Raw genomic sequence first — 24,084 nt, forward strand, 5'->3', positions numbered from 1 at the left:
AGGCAAGTTGAATGAGAAGAATTTTCATACTGCCCTTATGACTGTCTTATGTCAAGGCCTTGGACTTTTGCTTTGTTGAATGAAATTATAACTTGGATGAAATTTTCTCTTATGCTCACCTTAATAAGGCTTCTGTTGAGTGTTAATTCATCTGGGAAGACATCAAGGCACAAAACCATTTCAAGCCCATGTCTCAGATCCTGTTTGCTCGGCTCAGAGTTTTCTCAACACAACCAAGTCAAACACTGTAAGGATCATCCCTTTGCACCCACCTGACAGTGAACCAGCTTTTCATTCAGGGGATGCTTCAGCAGCTAAGCCAGCTCACATGTCCTTCTGCTGTCCTTCCCCACATCCTTCTGCTGCAGGTGCTCATTTCTAGCTGTGCAAAACTGTTTCTCTCTGCTGTGATTTCACAACAGGAGTTTTGCTGCTGGGAAGAATACACTGAGCTGCAAGAATACACTGTAAAAAGCACAGTGCCAGTCACTCAGTTTGATCTGGAAGTATGCAACCGGTTCACCTTCACTGAACATTCTTCTTCCAACTATCTATTAAAGGGGACAGATTTCTGAATATTTTAGGTTAGACCTCACTGTGCATTAGATAACATTTACATTGAAAATTAGTTTTATATAACACACACAAGAAGAACAACCAAAGTTGATCACTGACTCTGTTTAGAAATTGTTTCTACATGCAAAGAAATTTAAAGATGAAAAATCTGGAGGATGACACTCCAAAGCCTGCTTGCTGGAATCAGTGGAAGTTGTTTAACATTGCTAATCAACTTGCATTGCTTAGTAGGTGATATTCCATTTGAGAATTTAATTATTATAAAGAGTTAGGCTGATACATTCAAAGCTACGTTTGAGCTCCAAAGGTTCAGTCCTCACCAAGATGAAAGAGGGAAGTAGTAACACTTTGCATGATCACTGCAGCATGAGGAAAGAAGCTTGTGAATGGGGTGAGCAAGACAGCAGCAGGCAATAGAGTATGTCTGACAATACAATGGTGACAATAGTAAGATTGGTATAATTTGCCAGAGATAATTTGCTGAAAAGTGTCAACATTTGATCCAACAAACACCGTAGAAACAAGGATTTCTTATGAAGAGACTGCACAACCATTCTTAATTGGATTCACCATTAGCTTAATTGTCAAGAGCAGAGTTTGCTTGGTAATTATTTTATTCAGCTGTATGTCAGGTTGCTCAAACATTTATGATAGACTTCTTCAGGTGGTAAGGCCTAAAATAGACTTGCATGAGGCTTGAATTATTAAACACTGAAGTAACTGTTCCTATAAAATGAAGAAGTGTTTTTCATAAAGTGACAGCTATTTTCATCATGGTTATTCATTAGAAATATCATGGAATCATTGAATGGTTTGGATTGGAGGCTACCTTAAAGGTGATCTAGTTCCAAACCCCTGCTATGGGCAGGGACATCTACGAGACCAGGTTGCTCAAAGTTCCACTAAACCTTTATATTTATTTTCCAATTTATACACAGATCAGGAAGCTATGTAGGTCAAGGTTATATGTTATATGCAGTTCCTTTTCTGATTTTTTAAAATGTAAACAAGAGTAGGTCCAAGTCTTTCCTCATGGGTGGCTCTCTGCCTTTGATGGGTCTGTTGTGAGAGCTATGACCCCGCGCCGCCCCACGGCTGCTTCGCAGCCCCCTGTTTTCTCAGCAGGAATGATGTGATGCTTTTTTCATGAAACACGCGCAGGTTTTGAGTGCAGAAGCTCTACTTGGCCACTGGATGGGGCTCTCCACACACAAGTGACACCCCCAAAGCCCGCCGTGCCCACGGCAGCGCTCCACGGGCGGGGGATGCTCGGGGGCTGCCTCTGGGACCACGGGGAGGGGAGGGGGCGGAATCCAGGTCTGCAAGAGGCAAACACAGTGCGGGAAGAGAGCTGCTCACCTTTAATCCTTCAAAATAGGGCTTATTTGTTACTGTTTGTGGCAGCCACGCAGAAATGAATGAGGCGATAACACTAAAGCTGTGTATTACATGTGTATATGGCCCAAAACAACACCTCATACCTACTAATATTTAGGAACTCAACAAGAGGTCTCAACAGCCAGAAGAACCACAAATAGCTCAGAGGTAAAGAATGTTGTAATTCTTTTTTTTCTTCTTTTTTTTTTTTTTTTAATATATATATTGCATTTTAGGCATTTGTAATGTTCATAAAAACCATAATACTAGAGACCCATATGGCTTTTATTTTATTTCTACAAGTAGGGAAATGCACTTATTCCCATTTCACACCTGCTGAACAGACACACAAAGGGACCTTTCCTCTGGTAAAGGTCACAGAGGAAGTTCATAATAGAAAAGCAAACAGTGTGAGCCTTCCAGGCATTGGGCTCATGTTTGCACCATTGAAACACCCTCAGTCCTAATGGTCTTCTAAGTATTCATCTCCTGAGTAAAGAGAAGTCCTCTTTGCCCCTGCTTGAATTCCACTCATATTCACAGTTTATTAAAAATAAATATATTGCGATTGCAGTTTGACCATGTAATGCTGTATGTAGGATAACAAAGCTGCAAATGCTGCAAATATGCAATATACTGAGTAGGTTGAAGCTTGTGAGGGAAGAATAAACACACGAGGGAGCTGCATGGCCTGTGATGGTTTCTAACTTTAGTAGAAGAGAACAGAAAGGCAGCAGAAATAATTCTTCTCTGATGCATATTTTACCTGTAGCACTTCTATTTCTCCTACTTTTGCTATGAACTAATATGGACAAGTTTATTTTAGTTGTTTTCTTATGAGGGTTCCTCACACCCTCCAACCCAATCAACTACTTTTTCATACGGTCATTCCTCAACCTTGGTCTCCACTCATTTTGCCTCATATAGCCTTGTTTATTTTCTAATACAGCAAATTTAACACTATTAGATAGGATGTCACACTATTAGATAGGGTCCCATACACTCATTCTCTTTTATATAGCTAAAATTTTACTTCTATCTGTTGTCAGCTCTGAATCTTCTTCCTTTCTCAAGCCTCTGCCTTAAACTGCTGCCATTTTAGAAAAAAAAAATCAAGAGAAATCTGTCATTGTTTAACCCCAGACAGCAACTAAGTACTGTGAAGCCACTCACTCATTCTCCTCTACCCCCAACAGTGGGATGGGGAGGAGAATTAGGAAAAAAAAATAAAACTCATAGGTTGAGTTTAATACTTGAAACAAAGAAAAATATAATAATTCTAATAATATTAATTATAATATTAATAATAATTGGAAGAGAAGAGAGAGATATAAAACCCAAGAGAAAAAAGATGTACAATGCAGTTGCTCACCACCCACTGGCCAATGCCCAGCCCATCCAAAAGCAGTGATCAGCCCTTCATAGCTCTCCAGTTCATGTACTGGACATGATGTTTTAAGGTACAGAATATCCCTTTGGCCAATTCAAGTCAGCTGTCATGGCTGTGGTCCCTCCTGGTTTCTTGTACCTGCTCACTGTCAGAGCACGAGACACAGAAAAGTCCTTGACTTATTGTAAGCACTGCTCAGCAACAACTAAAACATCACTGTGTTATCAACATTATTCTCATATTGAATCCAAAATACAGCACTGCATTAGACACTGAGAAGAAAACTACCTCTATTCCCAGCCAAGCCCAGGACAAAATCTCATTTCACTAAACGTAGAAATTAAATTTCACTCCTGAAAACTTGGCTAATTAAAAACTGGAGTCAAATGGAAGACATCTGTGTATAAACTTTTACCCAGCTCTCTTTGTGGAGTTGATTTTACCTTGTGACTGCTCAGTACACTTCTGGTTTCCCATTCTGACTCCTCAAAATGCACTAGCCCCTCACCATCAGTGTTGTCTTCCTTCCTAAATTGTCCTCCCGCAAGGAAACTTCCTGTGACAGACCTGTGTGCCATAAGAAACCTGTATATTTTGGGGCTGGAAAAGCAAACCCCCACAAATTGCATATTCATAGTAATTAGGAGCCTGAGGATAACCTGCTAGGACAGAAATATTCCTGAGCAAAAAATTCAAGAGTCAAGAGTAATGACTGCTGTTGGAGAGTCAAGAGACCCCCTCTCAGACTGGAGAATCATAGAATGGTTTGGGTTGGAAGGGGTCTCAAAGATCATCCAGTCCCAATCCTCCTGTCATGGGCAAGGTCACCACGTATTTCACATGCCTTGGGAAAATACCATCATTCCAATTCATGGAAACAGACTGTCCAAAACCTGAGGGCAACCTGAGGCATCCACAGCCACATCCTGGCAGAGCTGCCAGAACACCGTGTTGCCTGTGGGCAAACACAAGTCCTGGGTCTTCTCAGCCTAGGAAAACACTTGGTAGCTGACCTGCAGTTAGCCAACAGTGATGATGAGCAACATCTCTTTACCAATTAAACCCTCAAAATAATCACCAACCACTGTTAGGCACTCTCCTCTCAATTTTTCAGTGTTGAGGAAATTACTTTTGTGGTCAGAGATCCATTGCTTTAGGGAATGGTTAATATAATTCCTTAAAATATAATCCCTTCCACAAACTCTCTTAGCTGCTTCTAGGAGAAAGCCAGTTTTTTCAGCTTAAATTCTTCTCAGAAGCCTCACACAGAAGCTTGCTCTTGCTTAAATCTTATTTCTGTTGTTCAAACTGAACTTATGAATGATCACTGCATAGGCAGTGTCTTGTACCAGCCTTTCCTCAGCATGAACATATGATAATAATTTATCATTAGTTAAATAGCTACTCTTTAGCCTAAACTTAGTGCTTTTGTGCCTAGAACAAGTTAATTACTCACTAATTTCTCTTCTATCCCCGGTGGTCCAAGTTGGTTAAAATTTTCCACAGTACTGAAGTCTTTGATACAGTGCAAAGACTTTTTGAAACAGTCACTGTTGGATCATAGGCAATATGAAATTAGTTGCACTAAATCTGCTTCTGGTCAATGCAGTATTCTAATTAGCACATCTCCAAGGAGTTCTTTCTTTAGGTCTTCTTTTTTTTTTTTTCCTCATAAGTGCTGCATACTACTGATACCATACTAACAGTCTGGTATTTGGGCAGAATTATTTCCCCTATCTTAAAAGTATTTGCCACATTTGGTATTTTCCAGCAGTACTGACTCTGACTCAGACCTGCTGAAAGCTTTCCTGCCAGCTTTGCATGCCAGCTCCTTCAGGTTTCTGTGGTAGAGGTTTTCCTGATACATCCCTACTGAACACAATGTGTAGACCTCTGAATTTTGCTTCTTCCTCAGGCTGATCATTTCCGTTTCCACACTCTCCTTTCATCTAGATGTCCTGCCTTATCAAAACATCCTCTAACTGAAAACCAAACCAATATTTCTGATTGTTTATAGGAAATAGTCACTGGTCTCTATTAGAGACTGTCCTCACTCAATACAACGTTTCCCCCCTTCACTCTTAAAAGTTGCATCATTCCAGGACTGTTACAACTTTATTCCTTTACATTGGCAATAGAAAGGTGAAAGGTTCCTTGTAAAAGGGAATATTGGATTTCTGAAGGTTTTGACTGGTGTTGTCTAGCTATAAATACAAATAAATGCTCGCACAATATCCACTGAAAAATAGTCGGATCAAATGGCTTATTCAGCCAGATCGAAACTCTGCCATGACTTGTGTCAGTGGGTCATGTACACTGCTCGGTAGGGCAGAGTTTGACATCTGAGGGATGCATTTTTAGTGGCAGAGTGTTTGGAATAGTTCAATTACGAACAGTACTTTTCAAGGATACAGCCACTCAGTGTAATGATTTCATCTGTTTCCTTGGGGGAATTATGTGCTGAATCCACACAGAGCATCTGATTGCATTTACCACCTGCAGGTGTTTTTAAAGTCCTTTCCTGGGTTTAGGAACTTTAGAGCTTCACATATCCAACAGGTCTGGGTTTTAGAAAAGATGGTAAATTATTTCTCATGTATGGGTATTACTTTACCAAAGTCTATTGGTATATCAGTTGGCATATCAATTTTGTACATAGTTTGTATATAGCCCTATCAGTAGCAAAATATATTTTTACCATTGATATATTATTATAAGAGAATGCTGAGTTTCTAAATAAGCCCAAATCTGCTTTTTAAACAGAGTCTGTGGAATGAGCCGTATGGTAACAAACCTCTCTGCAGAATATTTTGGTCTTTCTAAGAATTCCGTAACACATTGTGAAAGAGGTTTATTTGCACTTGTGCATCATGTCTGCTCACATTTAAGTGAAGGAAGATCTTTCCTTGGTAATACATTTCCATCTGTTACTGCACATTCAAAGCATTGTATATTATGCAGTCAAGAGGTAGGACTCCATTCTAACATTTTATACTTTTACATTAGGCTATGGTCTTTGAGCACAAGTATTCCCTCAGTTTTAAGATCTATGACTTGTTTGCTTAGGTCTCTGATTAGTTAAAGAGCAAATATTATAAGCACAACAAGCTCTTATAAACTTGTTATTTTAACAATCATTGAGATGTCTTGTGTGCCTACAAACTAAGACAAATACTTTAAGCCACTGGTTAAATCCCTGTGGGTGCTGTAGTTGCAACTTATTTTGAGGACTTCTGCAGAGCCTCTAGAAGTAGCTGAACAGGCCTTCACAAGAAAAAAAGGTATACACTTTTGAACATTATTCTTCTTTTATTTTGTCTTCTTTCAGACAGCATCCTTGTGATCGGGCAGATTGTAAACATGCAACCTCAAAGCAGCACAGAAAGACCAAGACAGTCTGAACACTATGGAAACTTTCTAGATCATCAGTCTGGCAATATGTCTTAGAGCCCTCTCGGGAACTTCAATTACTCTAATCCTCCAAAGATAGAACATGTCTCTTGTAAGAATGCATTTATTTAGAGCTCTTTCAAAAGAAATTATTATAAACTTGAACGTTATGAAATATCACAAGAAGAGAATTGTGATGAGCAGTCTATATCCTCTTTAAGCTGTTTATTGTAAGAGAGGCACTAAAATAGCTGTGACTATGGGTCAGTCTGCTACTGAGCAACGAATGTAGTTCTTGATTTGCTAGATTCTGCAAATATGAATTCTCAAATTACCAAATCAGTTTTATTCTAATTTTCTATCAAGAGCAATTTTGACAGAATACTTCTGGCCATCAGACTTTCAGAGTGTCTCTCATGTACAGAAGTCTAGTAGGTGCTTCACAAAGCTTACAATTATTAAAAGTTTCCTTTAATGGTGCTTTGATAATGGATTACCCAATACAGTATATATAATGATTGCATTACATGTTGAAGATGTTTAGGTATTTCAATTCACTTTTTCTTCTCATTCAGAAGTCTGGCAAAGAGTGTAAGTGAGAAAAGTGGGTTTATGCATCTCGCCCCTCTCTGGCACAGACAGAGCCACAGGAAAATCTATACCTTGATATAGGCATCCACCTGACCCACATAAAGATGTTCCAGTTAATTAGTCTGGATTCAGTAAATCCCTGTGCAAGTGAGCAACAAGCTGTTCTGACACTGAGGGAGAAAAACTGACTGAAAGCTGAATGGGGATGCGAGTAGGTTCTTGCATATCCCACCTGGGATTTTCCACATACTTTAAGTCAGCTTTTTCCTTGCATGTCTGTGTTCTCTCTCAGCTCTGTGTCACCCATAAGGCTTCCTTTCTTGGATAGAAGTATTGAAAAATCAGGAAAATCAGTCCCAGCTCCCTCTCTAAGGTCTTCTCTAATTCTGGTAAATTGTGCTAGTGTGTAAACTGGACATGTTTTGGTTTACTGAAAACAAAGGTAAGCAGATTCTGCATGGAGATACCATATCTGCTATATCAACAAGTAAACTGCTTTAACTACTTCTTGACTGCATTCGGTTTTTATTTTCATAACCTCAGGATACTACTCAGAAGGTAAGCCAATCCAGTCACAGGAATTGGACCTTGACTTGGCTCCAACTCTTTTTCTAATGGCCTGTGAGGCTACAGAGGTACCTCCAAACATAAAGGAGAAAGTCATGTGCCTGTGAAACAGAAGTGTCCCATGGCCAATGCCCTCAGCCACAGGCACAGAAATGACGACTTGTACCAGTCAGTTAAAAGGAAAAAAAAACCCAAACAAAACCAACAACAATGTAAATGTCACATGCATGTTAGGGACCACTTATGCACCACTTAGGGAAGTGTCTGAAGCCTGACAACTTTTCACTGTCTTCTGCAAAGCAGAGTCTGGAGTCTGATCTTGACGACCTGACACAACTCTTGAGAGAGACTGAGGATGACAAAATACAGACATCTGTACCTGATTTTAACAAAAAAAATCCTATTCTGAAATGGAAATAGAGAGAAAGAGGACCCTTTAGATGTGGGGGTTGCTGACTGAAAATGAATCTATGGATGAGCTGTGTTCAGATGCAAAGAACTGTAGTTGTCTAAAGTTAGTGAAGACTAGTTCTCCTTCATTTCTTATATGAAAGCTGGGGAGGTTAAACAGAGACACATCCAAGTTGACCTTCCCACAAGTAGAAAAGTAGGAGCATAAGGTCATTGATTGATGGGTTGAAAATCTGGGTTATGGCCAGTGTTCACTACTACTTCTCCTACGTGTCTTGTTTGAGTATACATTTACAATGAGTAGCACCAATCTCAGCAGTTAAACTTATTTATTTATTTTTTTAAAGTCAAATTGGGAATATAATACACTAATTACATTTCTACCCTCAAATTATTTTCAGTAGCACTCAGGCCTTTAATCATGATCTATAAGAATTACGGGACCATGAAATGCTTTCTACTCACCGAACCGTGTCAAGCTGTGTTTATTTTATATTTCCCAAGAGGTGCTATAGTGGGTTATTATCTCCTTCTGTAGCAGTAGATGATTTGTCCACTGCTAATACCAGTTTCTACAGTCCAATAGCTATGACCAGATAAGCTAAATAGTTTCAAGACAAAGTTAACTATTAAAATGCAGCTCGTATTATGTCATCATGATGTTATACAGATAATGGGTTAAAATCTTGTTCTTTATTTCCACACAATATATTCCATATTTCTAAAATGCTTATTCTTGCCCTGACTTAGCTTGGTGCATGGGACCAGTCTATAAATGAGTCATAAAATATATCAATGTGTCTATAAAATAAGCAAGATATTCTTAAACCTTTTTTTTCCTCCCTGAGCAAGATAATCTCATGTATCTAAATAAATATTTCCATATAATAGAGACTGAATTAGAAAATCTAATAATACTACCTTTGGACAACATATTACTATTAAATATATTAGCCAAATTACTCAAAGTTCTTACCAACCCACACAGTATCCAAAATTCATATTTCTTCATGAGGCTTTACAATTTCTCAAGTAACAATCCTTAGTCCAAGTTTCCTCCAAAACTGAAATGATCTTAGATCCTCATTCCAAGCTCTTGTTTTATCTGCTCACATACATGTGTGTTCCTCTTAAATGAATGCTAATAAACAGATTTTCTCAAACTGAAAGATTAAGTTGATGCAAGAGATTCAACTGATTCCTAGAATTCGCACAGTCCACCTTTTTTAACAACCTACCAAGGCTAAAGTGTAAAGGAAGAATAATGCGTGTTCAACAAAACTTGAGGTCAAACATTTAGTGGAGTATTAGGGTAAAAAGTTTACAAGCAAAGAAAGATACCTACAAAAGCATTTTCACCTCAATTTAGCAGTACATTTTGTGTACTCTCACCTGTGAGAAGCTATCAGAGAAGGAAAGATTGGGGTTACACAACTTAACCTCTTTTTGGATGACATCCTCGGTTTTATAACTCTTTTCTTTGCCCTGAACTATTTAAATATCTTTATGATTAAAAACTAAATTTCAAACGTAAATATCCTTGCAGTCCAACAACTATTTTATAGCTTAATCTACAATTTCTGTTCTTCTTATTATACTTATCCTGCTGGATAAATATAACATGCAGGCTATTGCTATCATTATTAATTACTTGGGTTTCTCCAGAGTTTAAGTCCAAACTTTTCCCTCTCTGCACATGCTCTTCATTTTTGGTAACAACGTGTCCTTTAGAACATGAAACATGATTCCAGCCACATTCATATATCGTGAAGCTCAGCGTCTTCAGTACATTATCAGTTTTCTGGAATAGCTACACATAATAATACACAATGCACTTTATGACACAGCATTTTCTCCAACCCCATTTTCAAAAAGGCACTGTAATTTCTAGGGGTCAGTTGTCAGACACAGTGAAGGGAATTAGTTATTCTGAGCTATTTGTTACCCATATACTTAAGTTGGTTTTCCCCTGTTGTTTGTTGTGAAGACTGTTTCAGAGTCCTCTTGAATTGTTTGACTGAAACAAAATTATTTTCCTCTAGATCATACAAAACAGATAGAATATGTGATATATTTCAACATCTTGGAAAATAAATTGAATTTCATTTCTTTCACCCCCTATTTCTCCTTGTAATCTCATCACAGCCAACCATAATAGTAAAATTTTATTTCATGGGGAATTAAACATGATCTGTTTTACACAAAGAACAATCCAGGCTGAAGAATTTGCAAGCGTTACCTGAATGCTGGAGTGGCTGAGTTTCTTTGATAGTTCAAGTAGTAATATGGAATTATTATTTTAACTGTCCAATAGATTAAAATGCCTGTTTCACTGTCATCTAAAGCTGTGATAGCCAAGGCAGATCCTTTAAAGTGATCCTAAAATCTCTTGTACAGTTAGAAAGGATAAGCCAGACCAGTTAAGGAGTGACCTAAACAAAGCCTTCACAGAAAATTAAAAAATAAACCATGCTTCTTTTTTTTCTGCTCTCTTTTTTAAGTTACAGAATTTCTGAAATTGTCTTGTCACTGTTAACCATTTTATTTCTTAATATCTTTGTATACCCTGAATGACAGTAGATAATCATACAGAAACCATAAAATACATCACAACGATTAAATTAATCACCAAGAAAAAGAGCACCAATAGACACAGGTGAAACACAAACAAAACATTATTGTAATCTCTGTGTGTGAGAGACTGAAATGTTAAAGGTCGATGACTCAAACAATTGGTCAGTTGCAACAGCAGTGGGTGCTTTGCAGGGGCCAGGTTTGCACCCTCCACCCGAAGGGGAGGAGGAGAGTTTTCGGGTGTGTGGTGGTGAAACCTCTGTTCTACATAAGACTGAGGGGGTGAACACCCACACCTGGAGGATGACTATGACAAACTGACCTTTCTCCAGCAACAAGCTGTTTTGTGAGCCAAATAAGGAGCAGGCCAATAAGAAGCAGATCCTGTGAGGTGAGATAATGCTTTTTATCATGCCAATGTCCTTCTCCACTGAGGAAGTAGGACGTAGGCCTGAAAGTATTCATCCCTTCTGACAAGACATAACTGGCTCAGCTAAGCAGGGTCAAACAGTGGTCATGTCTTAAAAAGGGTCATAAACCATCAGAGACCCCCAAAGCACCCACAGACTCATTTCTAGGGTCTTCCACTAGAGGAATGTATGTGATCCACAGTGTTACATAACACAGTGTAAAATTCCCTCTTTCCAGAGGAGGTACCTGGGTGTTGCCACCTAAACCTGAACATGTATTAACTCATGGAATCTCGTGTTTCATGGGCTTCCCCCACCTTTGATGGATCAAGACTGTGACCATCACTTCAACCAATGGATGTCAAAATTGCAACAATCAAGTCTCATCGCTGGTGATCACAGGTGGTGACATCTTTCCATTCCACCACCTACTCTTATCCTTTCTTTATCTTTCTTTCTTTTCCTACAGATAATAACCAAAATGGTTACATTCCTCCTTTCCATTACAATGAAATTGTTCTAAAATCAACCTGCATATATATATATAGATATATATAGATATATATATAAACAGTCATCATTCAGTGTCATTTTACTCTAATCCACCCCAAGGGACCTATTAACAAGGACCTCAGTTACCCTACCTCAGAGATGGGTCATAACAATGTATTTAGAAGCTTATGCAGACCAAGAAATCAGTTCATATCTTTTGTCATGGAAACTGTCTTCTAATAGTGTTGGATAAGACAGATCATATATAATTGTGAATCAACACCTCAGAATGAAACCCAATAACTACCACTTCTCCCTCAGATTCTTATTTCAGAGCTTATTGGTCTCCCTGAGAGATTTCCAAAAAATAAAAAAGCTATGGTAAATTTAACAGTACTATTTGTATATTTAAAATTTAGCAATCTCCTCAAGATCTTTGATGGATTAATAATAGGTTGCATTTCACTGAAAAGCATGAAGTATAAGATGACCAGCAACCAATCTTCCAGCTGGTTAACATTTGATCAACTCCTGTTATTTTAACCAATTTCAAAAATTGCTGCATATAAAAATGTCAACCTGTAAAAACATTATTCTATCATACGCCAATTTCAGCAACAGCACAGTTCCAACACCTCTTAGTAGAATTTGATGTGACAGGTTTCCAAACTTGGGCAGTACTAAAGGCATGGCAGAGAGTTAGGAAAAATAAGCAGAAGAGTTGGGTAACTTGAGTGAGTTGCAGCCACATACTCTACATAGCCATCTTATAATTCCACTTCTATTTTGTCATCATTAGTGAGCATTGACCTACATGATTCACTGAATAAAAACAAAAATCATCTGAGCCTGGGTACTTCCCTGTCTTATTGAGGTGAGCTCCTGCTGCAGTCACTTCCTTAAAAAAAAGATGATAATAATGGCTGTCTTGTGCTCTCTCTCCTTTTTAACTACACCCTAATAATATGTATAAAAATGTAGCATCCCTGGAACCTGTGCCATCAGGTCAAACAAAGGCAAATTTGTCACTGATTGCAAACTGGGAAAAAAAGGAAAGGAGAGATGACGACTGAAGACCAGCAATGTAAATGTCTAGCTCTGTTTTCCTTTAGAAGATGGACTAGAAATATCAGGAGAGATTTAAAAACAGAGGTAGTCAAAGAGGAACCAATTTATGCAATAGTCCTTAATATTAGTAAAGAGATTGATTCTATGATTGTGCTGAAAGATCCTCATCTGTACTGAACCTACTCTGGGCAAGGCAATATGCCAAGAACACAGGGTTTTCCACTGTGGCATATGTTAGTATCTTGGAAGAAAAAAAAAAGAAAAGGAATAGGGAATTTCTATTTCTTTCTATTCTCTGGAGAGTTCAGTTAACACTTAAAACACCATCAACACCCCTCCCCAAAAAATCCAAAACCAAACCAACCACCCAACCAACAAAAAACCCACCCCCAAACTCCCCAAAAAACCCCACCAGGCCAAAGAAAGCACATGACCTAAACCACAGCAAACATCCATAGTAGGTGAATTTTCCCATGCTCATAATCCTGACATAATGCAGTATTTCTTCTCCTGTAGTTTCTGGCTGCATTTTAGCTTTTCTTTTTAAGAGATGTCTGGATGAAAAACTCCTTTGAAAATTGTCTCATTTGTATGCTTTGGCAACTGAAAGAAGTAGCTGAAGTCAAAGAATACAAGACAATCTCCAACTCGGCTTTCCAGAGAATGTTGTTAATAACCTATCAAGTATTTCACTGAAAATAAAATAGATCCATATAACAAATAGGAAACCTGGGGCCAGATTTTGCACATGTTGGTTTAAAGGAAGTCTTTGCATAGTCTTACTCTTGGTTACGGAAAAAAAAATAAAATTTTTATTTACCTTGAATCAGTTCATTGCAGAAACAACAATTAAAAACACTACTAACCCAATAAACCAAATTAAGTTCAGAATGCTGTGATCACCATCTAGAAGTTTCCATGTACCTAACAGTAAATCAGTGTAATGTGAATTTAAACCTGTAGCGCCATTACAACGAAAAGAAAGACTGAAAGCACAGCTCTTTAAGTACCACTATAAAATCAGTGAGACTGGAAAAGACCTATAAGGTCATTGAGTCCAACCATTAACCTAACACTGCCAAGTCCACCGCTAAACCATGTCCCTAAGTGCCACATATGCACATTTTTTAAACACCTTCAGGGATGGTAACTCCACCACTTCCCACAGCAGCCTGTTCCAATGCTTGATAACCCTTTCAGTGAAGGAATTTTTCCTAATACCCTAACTAAACCTTCTCTGACACAGCTTGAGGTGGTTTCCTCTTCCTCAGCTGTTGCTTATACTTGTGCTCCAGACCCATCCCCAGCTCCAGTGCCCTTCTCTGGACATGCTCTGTCACCTCAATATCTTTCTTGTAGTGAGAGACCCAAAAGTGAACAGAGGATTTGAGGTGTGGCCTCACCAACGTTGAGTACAGGGGGACAAACACTGCCCTGGTCCCGCTGGCCACGATATGTGCTCTAATTGAATGGTTACACATAAATTAGTGCCCCAGTAGATACTTATGACAGGTGGTTATGGCCTAGTTAATAGGAAAATTTAATTGTTATTTGTAAGTCATAAATCCAGGAAAGAAGGAGAGAAAAATAGTTAGTAGAAATGAAGGTAATTTTACAATAATTTTAAATGTGAAAAATATTTGGTATCCATATTGCAGAAAGGATATAAGAATTAATATATTATGTTAATTCACAAAAGGAATCACAATCACCCTTTCATTCCTTTACTTTCTTTTCTACGTTAAAAAGAGTTTGCTATTTCATACATAACAGGGAACCACTTCTATGCCTCAGGAAACATGAAAATGGGTTCACAGGTTACATCTTTGAACTCAGCATTTAAGGTACAAAATTCACACAAAACAAACCTTGAACTCAGACATATATTTAAGAGGATTTGTTTCATAATAGAAGGCTGAGACCTGACAGAGAAGGAGTTTTACTTTTTAGGAGGTTAAAGAGAAACAATGAAAGAGATTTACTTAGATATTCCAGACCTACGCAAAATATTAAAAGGAGAGCCTGAAAAATCATACAAGCCTGAAAAATCCAGATTATGTCATCCGCACTAGTAGCCATATTCAGAAGGTCTAAATTCCTCCCAAGTCTCTCTGGGCACCAGCATTTCCAGTATTTATTACTTGCCGGACTGCAGGTCTTGACCAACTCCTATCCAACAGCTGGCACCATGCCAAAAGAATCAGACAACCTGTAGATGTCAAAGTGTCATACAAGCTTCTGTGCTGTAAAGGTGGCTTTAAAATAAATAAATAAATAAATAAACAAGTAATTGCTTTGTGGTCTATATTTTAATCAGTCTGTAGTCCTCTGCTCTCCAGGGATATTGAGGAATGCTTGACAGCATAACGAGACAACTCACTATTGTCTTCCAGAGTTTGCAGATAGCCTGGAGCAATAGCTTGGATTAGTTGTGATGCATCCCAACACATTTTGCTCTAAAATGATCTTCTTCCCTGAGAAGAATACTCTATCAGGGGTTGTAAACAAAACTTATTCAATTTAGAGTCTCAAGCTTAGGGAAAAAACCTTGATATCGTAGTCGTGCCTGTTGTGATAGAAATTAAAGCAGTGCCTACCTGAGGTAGTGAAGATGAGGGATAAAACAGAGGGCACAGAAAAGTTTGCAGATGCCTCTACACAAATGACAAGCTCGGTTGGCTCACATGAAAGGGAAAGTGCTACTCTAACAAGGATGGAAGGGGCAGGCTTATAATGAACTTCCTGAATTACCTCAGAAAAGGCCTCTTGAAGGAGCAGGGAACAGAGTTAATTACTTGCCTTTTTCTTGGTCTCTTCCCCTATGCAAACTTCATATGCAAAATGCACCTCTGAAACAACAAACCTTCTGTGAAGGAAAGTTGTACCATATGTGCTCATAACCTATCAGCATGCTTTTATTCTGAAAACTAATTCCAAACAGCTTTAGGCTTCAACAGGCCTCCTCTCAACTCAGAAGAAAATGAGAAATCCCTCCTCAGTCTCATTTTGCAGGTTTCTGTACAGGGCAAGCAGAACCAAATTTTCAAATCTCCCCTTTTTATACTCAAGGGACCACAGGTCAATAGTTCATCTTGATGTTGCAATATGAACCCCAACAGTAAGAATCATAAATGCTATAGGAACAACTAAACACAGTTTTGGAGGGGAAGGAAGGGGGAGCAGAATAAAGCTGACCTTCAGAAAGCTCCTTCTGGGCTGAGCTGCCTGTGGTGCCCTCCTCAGGGCTGCAGAGATCCCCAGCCACATGCAAGAGCAGAGCAGGAGAGCCCCAGGGAGCATTTCTTTGTATGGTCTTAGAACATGTTCCTGTCTGAAGCAAAGAAACCTATTTTATTTTGTTCTCTGGGCTTCTATCAAGCAGATTCTGCTGCTTTTGCCAAACTGGTTAACTGTAAAACAGTTCTGCAATATGCACAAATGGGGATGGAATGAGATCCTCCAGCTTGTTTTCATGTGATGGCGCTTAAATACTGAGGGCAGCATTTAGAAATCAAAGGCATCAGCCTAACTCTCTTTAATACATCTTTCCCTGCCTTACATGGGATTCCTGTACGAACACTGTCTTTTCAGGATGAAATTAGGAATTTAAATTGAACAGACTTCAAAATAGGTGAAAATTGTGTTTGTAAAGAGACACTGGTAACATAATTAGTTGTCTGCTGAGATCCAAGTTTATTTTCTCTTTTATTCTATCACTGACAACAGAATTAAATTGTGTAAAAATTTATTTTCTCCATCTTGCAAAGGGAACAAATATTAACCGGCCATAAAGTAAACTGTGTACATTACTTTCCAAATATATTTAATCTTATTAAAATATATATATCTTCTCTGTAAGACTGTGCAAGGATACTTATCCTTGCCTATAAAGTTCTATTTTAGAGTTAAAAATTTTGTACAAACTGTTTTTTATCTATGTTCCTATTACTTTTTTTTTCAATTTTCATGTATAAAAGATCACTAACTTAAAAAACAACCATAACATCACTCCAGTCCAAAAAACCCTCCAAAATCCCCCTGAGGACAAGTTTTTATGTGCTACAGTTTTTTCATTTAGACGGAAGATAAAGTATTTTTTCTGTTGAATAAACAAAATGCTACTGTTTAAAGGGTCGTAATTTTACCCTTGGAAGTTGTCTAACTTTAACAATTCAACAAAAGAACATGACCCAGAGACCAGCAGCTTGTGTTGACAGGAAAAGTCACGAAACAGAACCCAAATATTCTGCCAAAGGTTCCTTACAAGTTATGTGAGGAGACAAAATGAGAAATCTCATCCATATGTGCATGTTGCATTTTTGCTTTGTTTTCCTTTTTTAAAACTGATGGTTTCACAGGTCACCTTTCACTCCTTTGAAAAACAAGATGAGTAACACAGCCTTGGTAGTTTGCCCAAACATAAATCTGTCGCTTCTTTTTTCATGGAATTGGAAAGTTAGATATATTACATTTAAAGAGTGAATGAATGAAGAATATTGAAAGAGTTGGAAAAACAAAAGGCTTCTTTAGCTGCAAAGTATCCTGTGGAAAGGCCAGGCATGTATCAGCCTCCTGCTTTGTTACTCTATTAGTTGTCACTGTCAATGACCTCAATGGACCAATCTCATTTTTAATGTGAAGATGGGACAATTTTGGTAAAGCTGTCTCAAGAAATTTTAATCTTATTCAAATGAAGGGCTGCATTAATGCATTAATCTCTTATTGGAGAAAAAAAGTTTCATTATTAAGATTACTGTTTTGTGTTAAAGTTGAAAAGCTGGAAGTGAGATCTGGAAGATGGGAATCTACCTTCTGACTTGTTTTATGAAGTATTTGGAGATGGCTGCAGACTGTGGTGCCACATCTGTGCAGCCGAATTTGGTATGAAATTTGGTTTGCATCTATAGCTGAAAAGACTGACAGGTAAGAATTAATTTCATAGTTTGATTCATTTCTGCTAGTTTGATTGTGTTATTGCCAGCCTACTTGAAGAAATTTTGCATTGGATTCTCTAGAACAGCAAAATTACCCTACCTATTTGTTACATCAAACAGCACCACACAGTATGCAGCACAGATACAAATATTATTGGTGTATATATATATATATATACTGTTTGCATAGTACCTGATTACTCCAATTCCACTTCTTTTGTAATGCTGCTACATACTTAGCTCTGGTTAAAGTTTAGTTCAGGATTCAGTACGTCTGGTCTTAGTAAGTATCCCTGAAAGCACATCCATCAGTCCCTCTTCTAGAGAGTCTTCCACTGAAGCATAAAGGATACATATTTTATAACTGTGAAAGCATTTCTACATAAAATATACAAATATATTTTTTTCTTTTTTTTGGGGGGGCCGGTGGAGATTTGGGGTAAAGCTTTTCAAAAGCAAAACACATTTTTATTAGGAGCTTGCACTAGTGCATTTTTCATCACTGCAAATATCAGCCAAAAAATTGGATAGCTATGATATGACTGTACAATCTTGATAAATCCTGATATTTCCCCCCCCTTTCTCACACTCTTATCCTTCTTCCCAAAATATGGTAATTTGGTTCAAATTATTTTCAACTTCAATACTTGAATTGAAGACAATTAAAATAGTCTTGTCCTGTGAACAAACACACACACAGACACAAAGTCAGTAATCCCATTTTACATTATATGTCTGAGAGGAGACTTTTAATAAAAATGTATTTAATATGGCAAGTACTGAGCTTGAGAAGGAACTGCCATAGAGTGTAACTGCACAGTTTCAGGCAACCAGAAACTATTTGGCAGTAGTCTCGTGCGTGTACAATAAGCATATGTTTTAAGGGTAAATTTAGTGCAACAGTACAGATTCAGCAGAATCTAGAGAATTCCAGTAAAAAGTACAGCCTGGAAATCCTTTGAGTTGCTTGGGTAAAGTTAAAGAGTTACAGTGCAGTGTTTTTGGCACCATTTGTATGAACTCACACATTTCGAGTGTCGTGTTAGCAGGATCAGCATCACACGCAATGAGTGTCTCAAAAAAGGTGCAGTGCCAGAGTCCTTATGCCTTTGGGTCTCCATCTTGTGCTCCTTCTCTAGTGTCTCTGATGTCCTTTGCACTTAAGGCAGAACTGAGACATTAAAGGCATGAGAATCTTTCAGCAGGTGATACATTTGTAGAGCTTTCACAGTGCAGCAAGCACTGAAAATGTAATCCACCAACAAGAGCCCTTAGGTGCATTTATATCTGTATATATAATACTTTATTCAAGTCACCAAGTTGTTATTGTAACAGAATTATAAACTGGTATAATAAAAAATAGCAATAATCTGAGTTCCACGGAGCATATTAAGATGATCCTATGTCTGTTTTATTGGTTTTATTAATGAGTCTATTCATAACTTACATGAATATCAAGATGTTATTGTTAATAATGTAGGTTAATTGGATCCTACTTTTATCCAAATAGCCTTTGCAAAGGATTGAAGTTAACCCTCTCTCTACAAAAAGTGTGAGTTGTCAGAATTATTCAGTTAGGTCAGAGAAACAAGTAATCCAGAAACTGAATTTCTTCAAAGGATCTAAAATTTTTAGTAATTTAAATTAAGACTGATGAATAAACTTGCAAATGTTGGGAAAATTAATTTCTTACTCAATGAATAAATGACAGCAAGTCGGAATGATCTGATGGATTTCTGCATAGATTTAAATGAAAATGTATTTAAATGGAAATTTTAATGAAATTTCTGTGAAAAAGTAGATGAGTTTAAAAGTACATGCAATTTGAATACAACCAGATTGAAGGGGGAACTCAGAACAATTTACTTGCATTGGTAGTCTCTCATAACATTCTGCATATTTTTTTTCACATTTGCCTACCTTCGACTTTCATATCTTTTGCTATGAACTTTGCAGAGTATAGCAATTGTGTGCTCATAAATAATTACTAGGGAGAAAAGAGCAAAGTAATCTGAGTCTTTATGCAGTTCATCTATTTGTTCTTTAGGAGTTAATTCACCATGGAGAAGTGGAAAATAAAAACCTGTATAAAAAATAATAAATCAGTGTTATACACACCTAGACTTGAGAAAATGCAGCATGAAGCTGACTTGATTCAAGATGAAGGGAAGATATTGAGAAACTTCAGTAGCCATGAGTGGGATGACATGAGGCACTGATCAGCCTAGAGAAAGACCCAGAACCACTCCAAAATGAAATTATAAATTGGTTCTTTATAATTAACTATGCTCAGTACTGTCTATGCTAGAAAAAAAAAACGTGCATGGTACACAGTTGTGTGCATGATCCAAGACAGATCCTTATTGGCAGGATTTCATTCTGAAGTGTAACCAACTGAAGGAGGTGCAGGATCCCCCAAAACACAGCCAAGATGATAATATTTACTGATGGACATCCATTAAAAAAATAAAATCAAATCTGTCCCTACAATGCAAGTGAAGATATGTACTAGAATTTTGGCTAACTATTAAGACTGACATTGGAACAGGAACTGACTCAGAAGGGTATTGGAAATTCTAGAAAATCACTTAAATTTAACCTTAAACCTTAGATAACAGAGTGTGAAGTGTAAATTCTACTCTTCAAATTCTAATCTCAATCTGGTGGCTCACACAAAATATAGCACCAGAAACAACCAAGTTTTTATCCACATACCTACACAGAGACGAATTCAGTACCAAAATTATGAGTCAGCAGCCTCCAATTTCTTGCTGTTTGCTGAAACTTCTAAACACAATACTTCCTCTTGTAATAAAGGGAAGATAAAGATAATTTTATTTTTCTCTGATTTATATATATATTAATGAAACAAAAGCACAGCAAAACAAACTATATCCACATGATTAGCTGAATAGGATTGTTCATTTGATGAGCAGAAATCGATATAAGGGTCAGGAAGCAAATGTTAATTCTGCTTTATATGCTTGTCTGAACCTGCTCCGCACTGTTAAAACACGCTAAGAGATAAGGCTATACATTTCCCCTAAGGCAGCTTGAAGCTGACCCACTTCTGGGATGAGGAAATTCAGGTCTATTTTCTTGCAAAATTTCCTTAATCCATATCTACATCTTGAGACACATTGCCCAGTGCTCCATTCATGCCTTTATGTCTCTTTTGCATTCAGACTAAATTCCATGGGGCAAAGTTTGGACTCTCTCCTGGTTCTCTCTCTGAAAAAGCCTATTCTGGCTTCCCAGAAGCATCCATTGAGGGGTTTTTTATTATTATTTGTATTTTATTTAGGGTTATTTATCAAAAATCCAGGATCCTACACCATCTTTATTCCCCATGGACTATATTTTCAATTCCTTCGCTGCAGTGCTTAGATCCAGGGTAACAACTGCCCAGGCAAAATCTAGTAAAGGGCAAGTATTGGAGGCAATAAAGTCTTAAAAATCAAAGCAAAAGAAAAGCATCACCATACCCACAGACAAACATATGCAGTAACAGGCTCTTTCAAAATGAGCAAGAGCAATTATCTGTCCTGACTAATTAGTAAATTCATTGTGTAATTCTCAGGAAAAGAGAAATGCAGCTGTTTCCCAGAAGGAGTATCTATCTGAAGCTCTATTCCTTGACCATTTAAATAGCACATTAGGGAGAGAATCAGAGTTGTTGTACCTTGCAATTTAATTAGATGCATGTTTAAGAAAAACTAATTATTTGGTGGGCCCTCGATTTGCAGTCTTTTCTTACATGGAGTGCATAACTGGAAGATGGGTTCCTAATTACATCTTAACTACTTTCAGTCTATTTCATGTCCAAAAGAAAGAGGTATATGTGTAGTTCCTTCGTAGCTGTTACTCTCTATTCTTGTTTGTATTTTTTCTGTAAGCTTGCTAGAGTAAAAATGCTAAATAAAGCAGTTCAGCATAGCAGACTCTTTATAGCAGAGTAGAATATTGTGCTTTCCTGCTTTACAGATTTTGTTCTTTTCCAGGCACCTTTAGTGACACTGTACCCACTTTTGACATTGGTTCTTGTTATTTTGCTCTACTAGCCAAGGAGGAATAGAGGGCCACTGAGAAAAAAAGTGTTAATAAGTCTTCCTACATAAAATTTTTACTGTTGTTCACTAGAAAACTGGCAGAGTAATTGGAGCTGGGAGTGACATTTTTACAGCGAAAAACGTCAAATGCTGCATACCCTAAGTAATCTTTTCCAGGCTTTAGTTTTACTCTGAAATATGCAAGATAATTTCTTCTAACTATGGTATTTTAAATCCAGAAATGAATCATAATATCTGTAATATGCAGACGCATACTGTAATTTAACTGGTCTTTAGTACAATGAATCTCTAGTGTGAAATTTTCCTTGTTAATGATCAGCATAAGCTATGGCTCTTAATGCAATTATAAATCTAAGGCTTACAGTCCATAGGCAACTGAGTAAAAAGATGATATCATTAGACTTTTCATTTCATTCACTCATACCTATGGGGAAAAAGCAACCATTATTGTAAGCAGCTCACCTTTTCTATCAGCAAAAGGAACCCTAGCCTACATTGAGTTACATTTTATAGGCTCTTCGTTCCCCTGGGTAAGTAAATAAACTCTTCCAGCATCAGCAGTTTTTCATTTAAATAGGTTTTTATTTTGAACAACATTAAAGGAAAATAAGGCAGTCTAGATAAGGAAAGAACCCTTCTTGATGCCAGAAGCAAGCAAGCCTTTCAGCCCCTCTGGAGAAACTCTTCTCTTTGAAGGAAGTGCCAACCTACCACCACCACCAGTTATCTGAGGGCTTCATAAACAGGACCCTTTTCCTACCATGGACTGTGTTCACTAAGGCCTGGGAGAAGGTTCCATCCCACAGAGTTTTGCAGGAGAACTTTTGCGTAGCTGGATTGTAGGATTGTTTTCTCCTGTAAAACTTTAGTTCAGGATCTACAAAAAGGATTCTCGTTCTACCCCCAAACTCTTTCAGAAACATTACTGCTTTCCAGAGATCTTAAGAGTTACAGTTTGTTTTATTAAACTTCACCACTTACACTCTAAAATATGTAGCTTTTCTTTCTATAACAAATATTGTATTAGGATTAGGTAGTAGAATATTCTGAGGGTGAAAAATTAGCATAATGATCTTCAGAATGTAATAGATATACATGTCCAGGATATGTAACAGCTTTTCTTTCATTATTTCTATCTGAACACCTTAATGTAATTCTAAACCATCATAGAAATGGCAAAATATTCTCATGATGTCAAAATTTAGGGAGAACAAAACACAGTGAGAATTGTGCAGATATTTTTTTAAAGTCTTTATAAACCTACCCTTGCATTTCCTGAGAGGAAAACTGACCTGCTTAGCAGCCAATACCTTACATCTAAAGGAGGCTCCTACAGCCCCTTTAATGAGATTCACCTGAAAGTGAGAGTAGCTTCCTCTAACAGAAATGGGATTTTTAAGATCTGTCTGAGAGACTGTGCAGTGGCAGTTTTGGATTAAGGGTTCTTTAACATATAACAGCTAAAAAGAAGAATATTATTTAAGAGAAGCCAGTAGCTGCATGAATATCCATGTTCTCACCTATCAACATTCTTCTCCCACAGTAAAATTAATCTTAAGGATTAATCTTAAAGAGATGGTAGTTGTTTTTTTTGTTTCTTTGTTTGTTTATTTGGGTTACTTCTCTATCAGAACATTGGAATTAATATTTTGCATATTCTTTCTCTTAAGATCAGCTTGACTGAGAAAGTCAGTCACTGCTGACTCAGTAGGGCAATCCTTACAGTTCTGATGAAAAAGTTGTGTTGCCCTTATTTTTTTTTCAATTATCACAGAGGAAAAAATTTGAAGTGTGAGAGCACATTGCTCTTTCTGTGGTTTATGTTTTTCTGGACTGTCCCCCTGAACTCAATATTTCCAGATCAGAAACTCTGACTCAATACAGAAAGATCTTCAGAAGATTTTTGTCCAAATAAGTGTCAGATAATTCTGGTGGAGGATTGTGTAAACTTTTCTGTAAAATCTCCATTCATGTAAACTTTTTCACCTTCTCAGGGCATTCATCCTCACCCTTATAGTCAGCACATTTTTTCTCTGTCATCTAATCTCCATCTTCTTTGCTGCAAATTAAGTTTGTTAGTTCCTGTCCTATCCTTTGGAAAAGTCTATTGCCTTTGAACTTGGAGCAACCAGGGCTTTATATAATTGAAGACTGTTATTACAACTTTTCTTTGTACATCGTCCTCTAAACTAAACAACTCCAGACCTTTCTATCCTTCTTTATACTTCTTTTCC

The sequence above is a fragment of the Neopelma chrysocephalum genome, unplaced genomic scaffold, assembly GCF_003984885.1.
Source record: "Neopelma chrysocephalum unplaced genomic scaffold, ASM398488v2 Primary Assembly neopelma1_76, whole genome shotgun sequence".
Classification (NCBI taxonomy): domain Eukaryota; kingdom Metazoa; phylum Chordata; class Aves; order Passeriformes; family Pipridae; genus Neopelma; species Neopelma chrysocephalum.